The sequence below is a fragment of the Candoia aspera genome, chromosome 8 (genome assembly GCF_035149785.1).
Source record: "Candoia aspera isolate rCanAsp1 chromosome 8, rCanAsp1.hap2, whole genome shotgun sequence".
NCBI classification, from domain to species: domain Eukaryota; kingdom Metazoa; phylum Chordata; class Lepidosauria; order Squamata; family Boidae; genus Candoia; species Candoia aspera.
The window spans coordinates 1,531,464-1,546,224 of NC_086160.1; the positions used below are offsets into that span (position 1 = coordinate 1,531,464).

General features: G+C 49.1%; 1 protein-coding gene across 5 annotated transcripts in view; it reads left to right on the forward strand.

Moving 5' to 3' along the window:
- The first annotated feature begins 2,022 nt into the window (after positions 1 to 2,022).
- FOXJ2 (forkhead box J2) overlaps positions 2,023 to 14,761 on the forward strand; it is a 35,041-nt gene continuing 22,302 nt past the window's right edge. For 2 of the 5 annotated variants that reach the window (XM_063310782.1, XM_063310783.1), the window contains exon 1: positions 2,023 to 2,042. The gene's annotated coding sequence lies outside the window, so the exon portion shown is untranslated. Of the gene's footprint in view, positions 2,043 to 2,716; positions 2,865 to 6,017; positions 6,094 to 14,761 lie in introns of those variants that run through there. The other 3 variants (XM_063310787.1, XM_063310785.1, XM_063310786.1) reach the window with 3 other exon arrangements.

Consider the following 14,761-nt stretch of genomic DNA (forward strand, 5'->3'; position numbering starts at 1 on the left):
TTAAAAAAAAAAAATTGAACTGTTTTGGCCCACTCCTCCACAATGATGGCAGGTGGGCATCGAGGCCTTGATACCATGTGCTATCACTGATTTCCAGTGCCTCAAGGTGACGCACAAAGAAAAGGGGCAGAAGTTACATGGGTGTGATGCTGCTGCCATCATTTATCCCCCCCACCATGGCTGCTTTTGCACATAACCTTCTTTTCACTAATATAGAGGAACCATAGACTAGATGACCCACCTTAGTCATGCCTGGGCCACCTGCCGTGTTCCCTAGCAATGGTGAAGATTGGATTGGTCAGTTGTGGCCCGTTTTGGCCTGTTTGCCACAAGTGCCAAGAAAGCCAAGTTTTGCCCCCACACGATCCTATGCAAGCTCAGATCTCTAATCTACCTGAGATTACCTTGCAAGCCAATCAGCTGTTGCCCACATTGCACCAACTGGAATTTATAGGCAGTGCACTTAGACACACTGGATTTTTTTAATGAAGGGTTTAGAGTATAGATAGAAAAGGCAGAACCAGGCTGTAAAGCTCCTTCAGATGCAGGAACAACCGCAAGCAGAGCCGATGCAGAAGATATCCTTATGAGAAACATCCCTCTTCAGTGATGGTACAGTACCTAAAATCCAATATATTCCCAAAAAAAATGCACGGGCACCAAATAGTCACCAGCCCATCTGTTCCGCAAAACAAAATCCGCCACCCGTGCATACATATGCAGTGAGCAAAGACTTCTTAAAAGTGTGGATGCACTGAAATTCAGCACCCAGCTTCTTTGTGCGGGCCCAGGGAGAGCGGCTTGCACAGTGGCAAGCAGGGCTGCAACCCCAGGTGTGAACCGCTCATTCTGTGGGATTTATCCCTTTCCTAACTGAGAGGCTGGGGCGGGAGGGGAGCAAGCACTGACATACTCCTTGCATGGACTGGACTGAAGGAAGAAGCTCGAGCAACGGGACAACGGGAGGGGGGTGGAATAAAATCGGAGCCTGGGGCAGAACTGCAGTCCGAGTAGAGGGCTCAGACAAGCCCTTCCCCGGTTCTCACGAAAACAGAGGGAAGGAGAGGGGAGGCACACTCAGCCTTGCAAGATTCTGTTCCCTAACCTAGTAGTAAAAGCCGTGGCGGCTCGCTCGTCTGGTTCCCGAGTTTGGTCTACCTTGGAGGGCTGACATCAGTCTTGCAAGGCTGAATGCGCTTCCCCTGCTGTGGCCCCGAGAACAGAATATAAACCTTACCTAAAAATGCTTCCGTCTTAACGTTCTCATGAATGCAAACCCGAGTTATAGTCATCGCCCGGTAGGGGCACAAAAGGGCGTCTCTTGCCGTGCTGCGGGGTCTCGGGCTGCCGCCAGCCCCTGCTTTTCCCGGGCGCTGAAGCACCCGTGGCGGAGGCGGGAGCCGGCTGCTTGGCCCCTCCGCGTGGGCCCCGGGCGCGCAAGGAGTGGCCCTTGAGGGGCCAGGCGCGGGCTCCCCCTGCTTCTCTCCGCCCGGCGGGCGCGACATACGTTCCTGGGCTGCCCGCGGCAGGGGGCTGGGTGGAGCGCTCGCGCGCGGCCCCTGGACGGCGGCGGCGGCGGCGCTTGAGGAGGAGGCGGCGGCGGCGGCGGCGGCGGCGGGGGGGGGGACGGCGCCTCGGGTGGAGCGGCCCGGGCCAGGCGTTGACCGTCCGGAGCGGCTCCCCGCCGCGCGGGGCATTGCTGCGGGAGAAGATGTCCCTCTCCAACGGCGGGGCTCCTCGCGGTCTGGGCGCGGGCTCCCGCTGCCTGGAAGGCAAACGAGGCGGCGACGGCGACCTGCGAGCGAAGCTGCCCTAACCTTCCCGAGCGGGCAGAAGGGTCGGCGCGCCCGGCCTGCTCGCCCCCCCCCCCCATCGCTGCGAGGAGGGCGGCCTCGAAGGCCCCGGGGCCGGAGGGAGGGCGAGGGGCAAAGGAACCCGGACGCCGCCCCAGCCTTCATCCCGACCAGGCGTCGATGCCTCCCGGCTGCTTGATGCGCGTCCCCACGTGCGAGCATGACCCGTCACTTCTGCTTGCCGCGCCGGTAAGCGGGCCGGGCGTTGCCTTCCCGCAGCCTGCTCCCGGAGGAGGCGCGGCAGGACGCGCGCACCCCCGGCCCTTGGGGTCGACGGCCTGTCGGGCCCCGCGTGGGGCTTCGGGGGCGACGCTACGGCCTGGGCGGCCGGTCGCCCGGCTGCGGGCAGGGCTGGGACCCTCACCCCAAACTTGGGCCCCGAAGCCGGGCCGCGGGCTTTCCGAAGGGGCTCCGTGCTGCTCGCGGCGCCCCCGCCCTCCCCCCTGGGGGGCCGCCGAGCCGCTCGGGCGCCCCGGAAAAGCAGCCCCTGCTTGGGCGGAGTCCCGGGCGGGGCCGGCGCCGCCTGGGGGCAGGCCCGCCGCCGCGGCCACGGCCCTCTTCCCGCGGAGATGCCGCCCGCCGAGGGAGCCTCCTTAAGGCGGGGAAGGCGGCGGGTGACGCGGCCCGCGGGGAGGCGGAGCAGCGGCCGGGGAGGAGCCGGGGCCTGCAGTGAAGCCGCGGCCCAGCGCGCACTGAGCCCAGCGGAGGCGGCAGCGGCGGAGGCGACGAGGCTGGGCCGGGCTGGGCCTGCTGCGAGGGTCCAACCCGCTGCTGCGAGGCCCCGGGCCGGGCCGTTCCTTGCGAGCGCCGGCGGGGAGCGCCGGAGAGGCCCGCGCGAGGCCTCCGCCGCGCCCTTCCAGGTCCGGCCAGGCGAGGCCCTGCGCCCTCTCCGCCCGCGGGAGATGCGGGGCCGCCCGGCGGGAGTGGCGTGCGCTGAGGGCCGGGCGGTCGGGCGGAGCATGAGGCCCGGGCGCAGGGCGGCGGCGGCGGCGGCGTCCCCCTGAGCGGCCGGTGAGTCGGGCGGGGGAGCGGACGGGCCTCTCGCCCCGTCCCGGCGGCGGGTTCTGCGTCCGGGGCGGGTTCCTGGGCCGTCCGCGGCCTCTCCCGCGCGCATCGGGCCTGTTGCCGGAGCCGTTGGCCCCCTGGCTCTGCCCGGCCGAGATGCCCTTGAGCGGCGCCCGCCGTTGAGGGGCCCGGCGGGAGATGGGACTCCCGGCTCGGCCTTCCCGCCTCGAGCGGGAGCGATGCCGGCGGCCGGGGCGAGGGGCGGCGGGCTCCGCAGGGCCGCGGAGAGGAGGGCTGGCCCCCGCGCGGGACCGCCGAGGGACCCCGCGGGCGCCCGGGTCGAGGCGGCGGCGGCGGGGCTGCCGAACGGCCCTGAACGGAGGCCCCGCAGGCGACCCTCGGCGGCCCCCGATTCGGAGGTGGTTGGCGAGGCCTGGGCGATGCCCGAGCGGGGTGCGGCGCTGCTGCCCTGGGTGCAGGTCTGGGGCCCTTTTGGGCTCCTGGCGCCTCATCCTCCAGGGTGCACCCCAAGCCCTCCGAGGCTGAAGCCCTCGCGGGACAGGTTGTTCGCCGGAGGAACTGCAGAGAGGAGGGTCCCTCGCCGTCTTTCTGCGTTTGAACGGGATCTTGTCTTGCGGAAGCCCGTAGGAAGGGGCTTCCTTATGGTGCCTTCTCCCTCCCCGTGGGGTGTTACGGGTGGCAGAGCGGGCTTGGACCCGTGCCCCTCCCGCCTCATTCCGGTTGTACTTCCCGGGGCCTTCAGATGTTACCGAGTCTGGACCCTGTTTCTGGTCTCAGGAAACCAAGTCCTGCTGTGGAACAATTTTAGCTCTCCGTCGTTTCATTAACCGGATAATGGTTCCTCAGGAACATTCAAACAGAAAGGGTTTTTCATTGGAGAACTCAGACTTGCAATATATGGATTTTTTTGCATTATTTGCCATAGTTTTTTTACAGAATTGTAACTTGGGAGTGTTGGTGGTCAGAAAACATAGGCAGATGGTGCTAAGACATAATGTGATTTGTTTGACTTTGGCGTAGTGTAGTCCATACTTAAGAGTACCTGGAGTTTGTTTTTAGGAGCCCAACTGATATCTCAGGCCTCTCATTCCTGGTTTGTCACTCCTGGTTTCCCAACTTCCTTCCATTTCAGCAGTCTATGGAGGAAACTGTTGTAGTTGCTGCTGTTACTTAATTAACTTTGGTGATCTCCAAAGATTTATCAGTGCATCTCAATCTCCCTTCTGCCTACGCCTTTTGTAAATGTTTCTTTGGGTAGAGTTAGAAAATGTTTGTCATTGTAAACTTATGAAAAGCTAGCTCCTTTATTCCATCCCTGTGAATGACGTGCCATCCTATAGACCAGACTTTCTCAATCCTGGAGGAACCATTAAAATGTTTTGCAGACCTTGGGGAACCCCTGCAAGTTCAGGCTCAAATGTAGGCTGGAAGTTACCAAATTATTATATTCGTTTCATGGGTAGGCCTGTCTATATATATGTGTTCTTAAACTAAAAACAAAGAACGAAACTTACCTCTTTAATGTGAAGTTGCCTGAATTTGAAATAATTTTTTTAATAAATTGTGATCTCCCAGGGAATCCCTAGTGACCTCTTGTGAAACCCTAGGGTACCACGGAACCCTGGTTGAGAAACCCTGCTATAGACCAATGTCAGCAATGAATTTCGCCTTTCTTAATGAAAACAAAGTGGCTAAGTATAATAGGAAGACCTAATTGGCCACAGAAAGTGGGTTACTAGTGATGGAGTGTATCTTGCTCCTGGCAAGTATCATTCTTCTTCCCAGCCTCCCTTACCCACCCAATATGTAAGTGAATTTAGTTGCTTGAATTGCTAGTAATGCTAGGAGCTGTGTTCTGAACTGAACAATGTGATCCCTTTTATCTGTTCTGTTAAAAAACTGTGACCCACAGCATTCATAGAATCCTGGCATTACATTCTCAGGGTTGAAAGACTTTAAGTGGCAGAAGAGAAACCCTGTATTAAGGAAAGGTCAAACACAAGAATATTAATAAAATGGTTACGTTTTCTGTCATGTGTATAACATTTAATTACTTTCCTTTTTGAAATGATCTGTTGGCAAAAGCTGGAATAGGGATTGAATGGAAGAAACAGCTCTCACCGCCTTGCAAACTGAATCCACCGTTGGCCATGGTTGGTCTTCGCCCTAGTTCATTGTACAAGCCAAAATCAGTTTGACAGATAAGCGCAGAGGTTTCCCAGTCCTGCCTTGCACTCTGCAGGATCCCTATAGTGTGCCCACCAGCCCAAAAAGTTGGGACCCCAGCATTAAGCCAAAACAAAAGAAAATAGACCAGTATGTGGATTAGGGCTATGAATCTCTCCATCAGTCCCCATTCACACTTCAATCTAAACTGTAGTTATATAAGTAAAACAATACACCATGCATTCAGGCTGCCATGGACTGATTATTCATGGACTCTATTCTCACATCACCTGAAGCCAAAAGCAAGCAAATCACATCATGGCTTAATGCAATGTGGGAATGCAACATAATGCAGTTCTTCATACTTGCTTTTGTCTAGTAGTTGGATGTTTCTTCTCTAGACCTGTCTGCCTTCGCTCTTAGTGCTAATTACCCAGTTTTCTGTCTTAACTGTACAATTCTTTGCATATTTATGCAGGAGCAAGTTCTATGCACACAGTCGGCTTAGGATTCCTGACAAATGGTTTATGATTAAATTATGGCCATAGAAGAAATTGCTTTAGCAGCAACAAAGATCAGTAAGATCTTATGTTGGATTTTTAAAAAGAAGTAATTAAATACCTATTTTTAGATTTCATTTCAATTTCAATTTAAGGAAGCATTTACTTTTTTATCTATAATGGAGGGGCCAGTTCAGTTCCATAGAACCTGAAAGGCAATTTTAAAAAATTGTTTTAGGGTTTTACAAAGCAATATTCTGCTGGATCCATTCTACTGGATGTTTTACTTGTTTCATTAAATGGGCAGGTACCTTGAGTCACAGGCCTTCTGTTAAAAAGGGTGGATAACAATTTCTCATTTTGCCGTGAATGAGTGGTAAAGGACAGGGATAGGGGCATGTGCAGAGTGCCATTCCTCAGTCACTAAGCTTGTTTCTACATACCAAGAATTCCACTACTTCCATGCAGGCTGGAGCTCTCATTCCAGAACTCAGCAGCTGCTTCTGGTCTGGGGTGAAGTCTGCACTTTTGGCTTGGGGTCTCATGAAGTATGCATGATTTACATCCCACTTTTCAAATAGCATTCAAAAACATGGTAACTGTTTTCAAGTTACATGAAGTTTGAATATAAAGGACTTAACCTGAATATCATATATCTCCTAAACAAGCTTTTAAATAAATGTGGTAAGAGCAATAGTTTTGGAGGTCAAGATACAAGACAGCTTTAGGGGCACAGCCTGTGGGAGAAATGCTGGTGTGATCCAGCCTCAGTCTACCTGGATAGCAGGCGAGGAGCCCTTGTCTCTCTACACACGGATGTGCCCAGATCTTTGGACTTGGCCTCAGCTGTGGAGCTTTAGGGAGCTGGCTAAAATGTGATTGGCCTCCAGGAGGAAGAGCAGCTTTGGTGGTGAAGTTTCATGGCTGGAAATACAGAGATGTGCAATCTGTTTTCTTGGTCTCTACTTTGATATTTGTACTGATAATTGGATAGAATATTGGCAGCTGGCTGGCTTCCTGTTGTGCGCCAGTTAAGGATTTGGTCCCACAGACCTTTAAATGGGTTTTCTGTTTTCTGTCATTGCCAGGTAGCGCCCTGGTGGAGATTTTATTGCACATTTCATTACAATTGTGGATATTTTATTTATTTATTTTATTTTCTATCCCACCTTTATTATTTTTATAAATAACTCAAGGGGGCGAACATCCCTAATGCTCCTTCCTCCTCCTATTTCCCCCACAACAACCACCCTGTGAGGTGAGTTGGGCTGAGAGAGAGTGACTGGCCCAAAGTCACCCAGCCGACTTTCATGCCTAAGGCGGGACTAGAACTCACAGCCCCTTGGCTTCTAGCCCATTGCCTTAACCACTAGACCAAACTGGCTCTCACAGATATGATTGCAAATCAACAGTAGCATTCATGTTTGGCATTGTTCTGTAACAATAGTTTCAGAACAGGAATCCATGCTTAAACTTCTATCTATCTATCTTATATAGCCACCCATCTCACAAAACCAGTGACTCTGGGCGGTGTACAACAGAGCTAAAACAACAAATACCTAAAACCGTTATCATTATTAATTATTAAACAACATCAAAAACTAGAAAACAGGGCTAATACAAAGAATAGTAGATGGGGAATGTTAATAATAACAGAGCCGTCTCACTAGTTCACCTGTCCCCTGAGGTCCCCAGGCCTGCTGGCATAACCAGGTCTTGAGGGACCTTCGGAAGCTCAGAAGCAATGAGGCCAACCTCACCTCAGGGAGGAGGAGATCTCACAATGCGGGCGCCGCTGCAGAAAAGGCCCACCATCTCAGGCCTGCCAAGTGTAACTCCCTAGACAACAGAACCTGTAACATGCCCTCTCTGCTGGATCTGGTGGGACAGGCAGATGAAATAGAGCCTGTGTATTAATAGTGGTTAAGGCACCAGGCTAGAGACGAGGAGACTGGCTGACCTCGGGCCAGTCGCTCGCTCTCAGCCCAACTCACCTCACAGGGTAGTTGTTGTGGGGAAAATAGGAGGAGGAAGGAGTATTAGGGATGTTCCCCACCTTGAGTTATTTATAAAAATAATAAAAGCATGATTAAAAAATCTTTAAAAAAAGGTTACATTAGATTTCAAACTAAATCGAAATATGAACAGATTTTGAACTTAATGCTTTACTGTTGCAATTTAGCTATCTTACAGTTAAATCTTGCAACTGTCCTGTGTTGAAATCAGATGTTATAGTTCTAATGTGAATCAGTTTATGTTGCATTTCTACTTTAGTGATAAAAGCTAGAGAATGATAATCAGGCTTGAATGTTGTTGTTCTCATTATGATCCACTACTCTAAAATCAAAGGTCTCTGGACAGAGTAAAGCTGGTATACCTAAAAAAATCAGTAAAAGGATGGTAACTTTAAAAGAAGTATAAGAAGCCATCCCAGTGTGAGAGAGCTTATATTAGTTTATATAAAAAATGAGAAAACTACATCCCTGCTGTTAATTTATTTGAAGCGGGAGCAGGCAATATGGTGATTTCAGATGCTTTCGACTTCCTCCACCACCTGGCAAAGGGCAAGGGCTTCTGGGAAATGTAGTTTAGAACACTAGTTAGCACTAGGTTGCCTGTCCCTGCTATAAATGCATCATCTTAGATTTTTGTTTTGTTTTGTTTTAAGGAGAAAATTGCACATGCTAAATAGAGGATTTATTTTGGTCTACAGTCTTGAGATGTGTAAGGATAATATGAGTTATTTTCCTTATATTAATATCTTGGTCACTAAACTACATGTTTTTAAACATTTTATACATAAAGCTTATCAGGGCAGCCGTGATTTTTCAGAATATAAATGCCGTGCAGTAGACCCAGATAATTGTGTATTTGTGGGTTTCCCTAGACTGAATTGTGCTTTAGTGCGTTCCAACCATCAAGGTTCTCCAAACAAGAAAGACTAGTTCTCTTCTGGTACCTCAAATGAGGTGTCAGGGCACGTCCCCTCACCACCCCAAATGTAGTGGCTCTTTATCAGTTTATTGCATGAATCAAATTCTTTATGTTAATATCTTGAGTCTTGTGCCTCCTTTCCCCCCACACGCTTGCATTCCTCCCAGCTCATTTTTATCCAGAGGTTCTTGGTATTCCCTCGCAGAGCCGGGACTGTCTTTCTGGTTTCATTAACTTCTTCATGGGCGTTTCTTCCTGCTGTCCCTTCCCCGCCAGGAGTTTATCAATGCTGTTTTCAAACACTGAAAGTCCAGTTCTGTTTTAAGTTTACTTCTAGTCTTGTTGACTTAGTAAGTGTCTGGTTCACAAGGAGGGCTGAAAACGGAATAACTGATCTTGGAAGGGTTGGCCTGGTCATCTCTGCATTCCACGCCCTGGTGCTTCGGACCTGGAAAGCTCATACTGAGGGGGCTCAATAAATGGTTCAGTCACTAAGAATAGCCAGGGCAACATGCTTCATAATAATAGCAGCACTGATCTCCTGCAGCAGACTTAAAAAGGTACTTCATGATGGCGTAGCTTCTAGTCCAGGAAAGCTGATGCAGGAATAAATTGGTTAATCATCAAGATGCCACAGGACACTCTTTCTAGCTGGAACTGAAGTTTTATTGGAGGCTTCAGAGCTTTTCCTAATGTCCTGATAGGTAGGTAGGTAGGTAGGTAGGTAGGAAGGAAGGAAGGAAGGAAGGAAGGAAGGAAGGAAGGAAGTTCGTCCCATGCAGGGCCAAGGCCCTGAAATCTGTCTTCTCATTCAGCTAGCCCACTGACATCAGCCCCTGAATTCTGAGAATTTCTGCCATGCATCTGACAAGCAACAAGGTTGTTTCTATGCTCATCTGATATCATCTGGAGGAAAGCTGTCTTTCTGCATCAGGCAGGCTGCCTAAGCCCAGTACACAGAAAAGTACTTATGGAATTAGAAGGTTGGATGGGACCTTGGAGTCTTCCAGTCCAACCCACTGCCCAGGGAAGGAATTGGCAGATCTTGCCAGTCAGATGGGCTGTCCAGCCTTTGTTTGAAAACCTCCAGTGAGGGAACCCCAACAGTTCCAGGAGATAAGCTGTCCCACTGCTTAGTAGCTCAGGAACTTCTTCCTTATTTTGAGTTTGGATCTCCCTCTGTAAGACTTCCATCCATTGGTTCTTGCCCCACCCTCTGCACTGTGACATCCCTTCAAGTATTGGAAGATTGCTATCATGTTTCCGCTTAACCTTCTCTTCTTTAAGCTAAACATAACTGTTCTTTTAATCATTCCTCATAGAATTTAGCCTATGAAGCTTCTCATAATCTTTGATACACTTCCCTCACTCTTTCCAGTTCCTTAGCATCCTCCTTGTTTTGTGATGGCCAGAACTGGACACAATATTCCAGGTATGGTCTGATCAGTGCAACACAGAATGAAGCATTATACCTCTGTTGATGCAGCCCAAGATTGCATCTGCTCTTTTGGCAGCTGTAGGACACTGCTGACTCATGCTTAATGCGTGATCTATCACAACGCTCAGATTCGTTTCACAGGTATGACCACTGAAGCAGATATCAGCTATCTTGTCTCTGTATATCAGGTTTTTCCTATCTAAGTGCAGAACCCTACTTTCCTTGTCACTGAACTGTATTTGGTTGGAAAAGGTCCGGTGTTCAGACTATCAAGACCTTTTGAGCCTTGAGCCTTTCTTCTGAGGTTTTAGCAATCCTTCCTCCCAGCTTTGTGTCACCTGTGGATTTGCTGAACACCCCCTCACTCTTGTCTTAGTCATATCTAAAGATGTGTTGTGTGTGTGTGTGTGAGAGAGAAATAGGGTCTCCATCCTGCTTTAAAGGAAGTCAAACTAAATCCAGAGATGACTAGTTACTCCAGTGTTAAGGCCAGTTGAATATGGCTTTCCTTGGTTTAATATTTAAAATAGGAAAAGGGAAGTCTTTTGTGGCCACAGGTTGCAGTTTTTTAATCCATTTTTTTCAGCAGCCAGAGGCACAAAAGGAAGGGCATTGATTGCTGGAGTAAGGGGTGGTAATGTGGCCAGAGTTATTTGGCCCTTAAAAAATGGGCGATTAAATGGGAAAAAGACAAATAATTGAATGTATTTCCTTTTTTACACTTGATCTTATCTAAAAGGCTGAGAAATGAAGCATGATGTGGCCTATGGTTAAAAGAATAGAAGTTGGTACTACTATAACGTGTTTTCCTAAGTATAATTTCTAAAAGAACACAGAATGCTACTGAACCTCAGAGAATGTTTGCTGCTAGTTCTGTGAGGTAAAACTCTCACTTCTGGACTTCCTTCAGATCAGAAGGGTTTATAGTTAGCTCATCAAGCTCCGTTGTATCAAGGATATAAAAATATCAAATAATTGTAACCTTCCTTTTTTTTTTTGGCTCCATTGAAGAAATCTCACTTCCCATTAGCCGTGCAGAGTAGTTTTTAATTTTGCTGAAAAGTAATTAACAAACATTATCAAGTAACTGAATATCATAAATCCATAATGCGTATGGAAAAAAGATCAGCTAAAAAGTAAATAAGAGAGAAACAGATAATAAACACCTTCATATTTGCTGTCTATTATAAGCATTGTACATCTGTTTTAATTAAGGTTATACACAGAGTTGCCCACATTTGGTAGTATTGTAGTTCCTCCCTCTGATGTTGCATTATTTCAACTTTACCTGTAACTTTACCATTTCTAACATGGCGATTGAAGAGGCCTTGTTAATTCACATTTTAATTGTTAGATTATATAATGTTTTCCAGTGTTGAGCAGCTATCATTTTAGCTGCTAAGATTAAGTAAATAATACGTTCCTTATTTTTAAGCTTAAGGTTTGATCCTGTGAATAAATACAGTAACCCTAACTTTGGGGAGCATTCCATTCTTTGTTTGGTAATGGCGCTTATTTCACAATACTTGCAGAGAAATAACATAGTCATTATCATCATGCTGTTCCCAACTGATTCTAACAAACATTGTCTAGAAATTATCTTTTAAGATTGGCATCTTTAGAAAGAGTCAAATACTAAAGTCCTCTTAGAAATCCTCTTCTGAGTCTGGCATCTTTAGAAAGAATCAGGCCCTCTACAAGGAAGAGGGCCTTTTCTGGAGTGGCACCCACTGATGGAATGCCTTCCACAGAGAGGTTCAACCGGTGCCCATGTTAGCATAATTTTGGTGCCAAGTAAAGACCTTCCTATTTTTCCAAGCTTTTTAATCATATTTAATTGTATTTTAATTTGATTGTTTTAGATATTGATGACCTACAGTACCTAGTTTATATGGTGCTTTTATTTGTATGTATGCAATTTTACTGTATATGCTTTAATTATGTTTTATTGGAAACGATGGCAGTTTAAAAGTTGTGCCAGTCTAAAGACAGTCTCTACGCATCTTTGCCATTCCAAGACTGGGAGGAAGGCTGAGGCTCAGTATATTGATGCTGGAGTGCTCCACATGCGGGGCACATGGTGGACCACTGTTTGAAGGCCTCACGTTGCCCCCTCCCCAAGCCTCTGCAGTACCAAAAAGATTGGATAGGCGGTATTCCTGTGTCATTGGGCACCAGCAGTACGAGGCAGAGTAGGCAATGTACTGATCCCTCAGGGCCCCCAAGGTTCCTTTTCCACTTGACTTTCTTTAAGGATTCTTTTAGTTAGCAAATAAGAGGCTAAGTCAAGTTTCATCCCACAGGAGGATTGTTGCATTCTGGAAAATGAGTGCTTACCAATCCATTTCCCGTGGCCACCCATTTCAGAGTGTTCCTCCTACGTTGGTCTGATGTTATTTATTGGTCTGATTTATTGTGTTGTTATGTTTAGGTTGTTCCCAGAAGTCTGTTAAATGATTATAGGGATAAAGAAATTTCAATCAATAAATGAATACACGCTCTCAGTGTTGCAAATGTGCTCCAAGCCCCTAAAGGTTGTCTACTGGGACAAAATGGTCCATGTTAGCACTTGTCCAATTATGCAATTATCTACAGACTGCCCACTTCCACAAAGCAGTTTTTCTTTGTTTTGCTTTTTGATTAGCATTATAATTCTCTACCACAATCCATCTTGGAGATCAGGAGCTGCTGGTCTTCCTCTCCCATTTGAGGGGCTGGAAGCAGCCTTTCAGACTGTGGTCTCTTCCCCCTTGTAGGAATCCAAATGAAAGCATCCCAGATGGAGGGCCGTCCAGCTCCCTGGATCTTTGGGCTGTAAAAATGTGAATCTCGTCTAATTCAGTGCAGAGCCAGTGTACTTTGTATATTGAACAATTCTTCTGCATGCCAAGTAGGCAGAAACTGCAGCCTTCTTTCTATCCAGCTTCATTTGGTCTGGCAGCCGGTAAGCCTTCAACCCCTGTCTTTAGTTCTGAGGGAACAAAAGGGGTGTCGGGGGACGTTGCAGCAGTTTTTCTGCACCTGGTGGGGATGCTCTTACTCCCGTGGCTGGCCCACCTGGAACCCAAGTCCTGCTGCGTTCTGTCAGGCACGCAGAGGAGGGAGAAGGGGCCTGCCTCAGGCGGGGTCCCCTTGAGGCAGGCCCACGGCCCTTCATCCTTATTCTGGCTGCACCAGAGCAAGTAGTGCTCACGGGAATGGATCCTGGCATCAGGCAGCCCTCCTGGACAGCGTGGTTTCAGTGCGAGTGTCTGGGCCTGAGCCTCCTTCCGCCCCCCCCCCCAGCTCTCTTGCTGCTGCTGCTGCTGCACAGGATGAGACGGGGGAGGCTGCCGCCGTGCTTTCGAGGCTCTCCGGCCTTGGGGGGGGTCTTCCTGACCCTGCGGAACCAGCTGCATATTGCACGGGGGGAGGGGCTTTCTGGGGAGCAGGGACAGAAACCGCCCCGCCCGGTGCGAATGCCTCTCCGCGCGGTTTGCGCTGGTTCCTCCTCCGCGGCGGAGGGCTTCTGACGGGGGCCCAGCAGGCGGAACGGCAGCAGAGGGTCCTGTCAGCGGCTGTCAGCGGGTGGGGAGAGAAGCTTCTGTCTCCTCCGATTTGGTCTGTTAACAAGGCCAACGCTTCGTTAGGGCAGACGGTGTTAAATGCTGAAAGAATTCGTCACAAGAGGGCTTTTGCAGGCATAATTATCCTGGAGTGATAACTTTCAAGAGACCTTATTTATGAAAATAAGAAATTTAGCTGGTGTAAGCTTACCTTTTAGCTTAATTTAAAAGATAAAGCTCTCAGCTAGTCGCATGGCTGTTGCTTTTTCCTGAGCAAAACTTTTAAATGGTGTTCCAGGGAGCAGGGCAGGGTGACGTTTACTGTTAGTTTACTGGATGTTTTCCACTAAATCAGTATGTATCTCTCTCTCTCTGCCTTTCCCTATCAATGGTTCCTCCTCGTGCTGGGTAGTGATTTCCAGTGAGACGCCACAAGGTTCAGCCCTGGGCTGGAGACTCTTCCAACGCTTATACAGTCGGGAGCAGAAATATTGGAACAAGGATAACTCTTCTGGCATTTGGCCTCTGTACACCACCGCACTGAAGTTGGAAGGAAACACACCCAGACGGGAGCAAACTGTCATTCAAGGGGTTTGACAAAAGTGGGGCACTAACCATTCAGGAAGTACAGCCAGTGGCATACACACACACCCATCATTGGTGGCTCATAAGTAATGGAACAAACCAACATCATTACAAGCGTAAGGATCGCCTTTAACACCTGGATGAAAATCCTTTGCAGTCAATGACTGCCTGAAGTCTGGAACCCATGGACGTGGCCCAGTGCTGAGTTTCCTCCCTCGAGATGCTTTGCCAGGCCTTTACTGCAGCTGCCTTCAGCTGCGGCTTGTTTGTGGGTCTTTCTGCCTTCAGCCTTGTCTTCAGTAAGTGAACAGCATGCTCTGTTGGGTTGAGATCAGGTGACTGACTTGGCCATTGAAGAACATCCCACTTCTTTGCCTTGAGAAACCCTTGGGTAGCTTTTGCTGTACGTTTTGGGTCATTATCCATCTGCAGTTTGAAGCGGCGTCCTGTCAGTTTGGCAGCATGTGGCTGAATCTGAGCAGAAAGTATAGCCCTGTACACTTCAGAATTCATCCTGCTGCTTTGATCAGCAGGCAGGTCATCAGTGAACAGCAGTGACCCAGTTCCATTGGCAGCCATGCATGCCCATGCCGTGACACTGCCTCTGCCATGTTTGACAGAAGATGTGGTATGCTTTGGATCATGAGCTGTTCCTTTCCTTCTCCATACTCTTCTCTTCCCATCATTCTGGTGCAAGTAAATCTTGGTTTCATC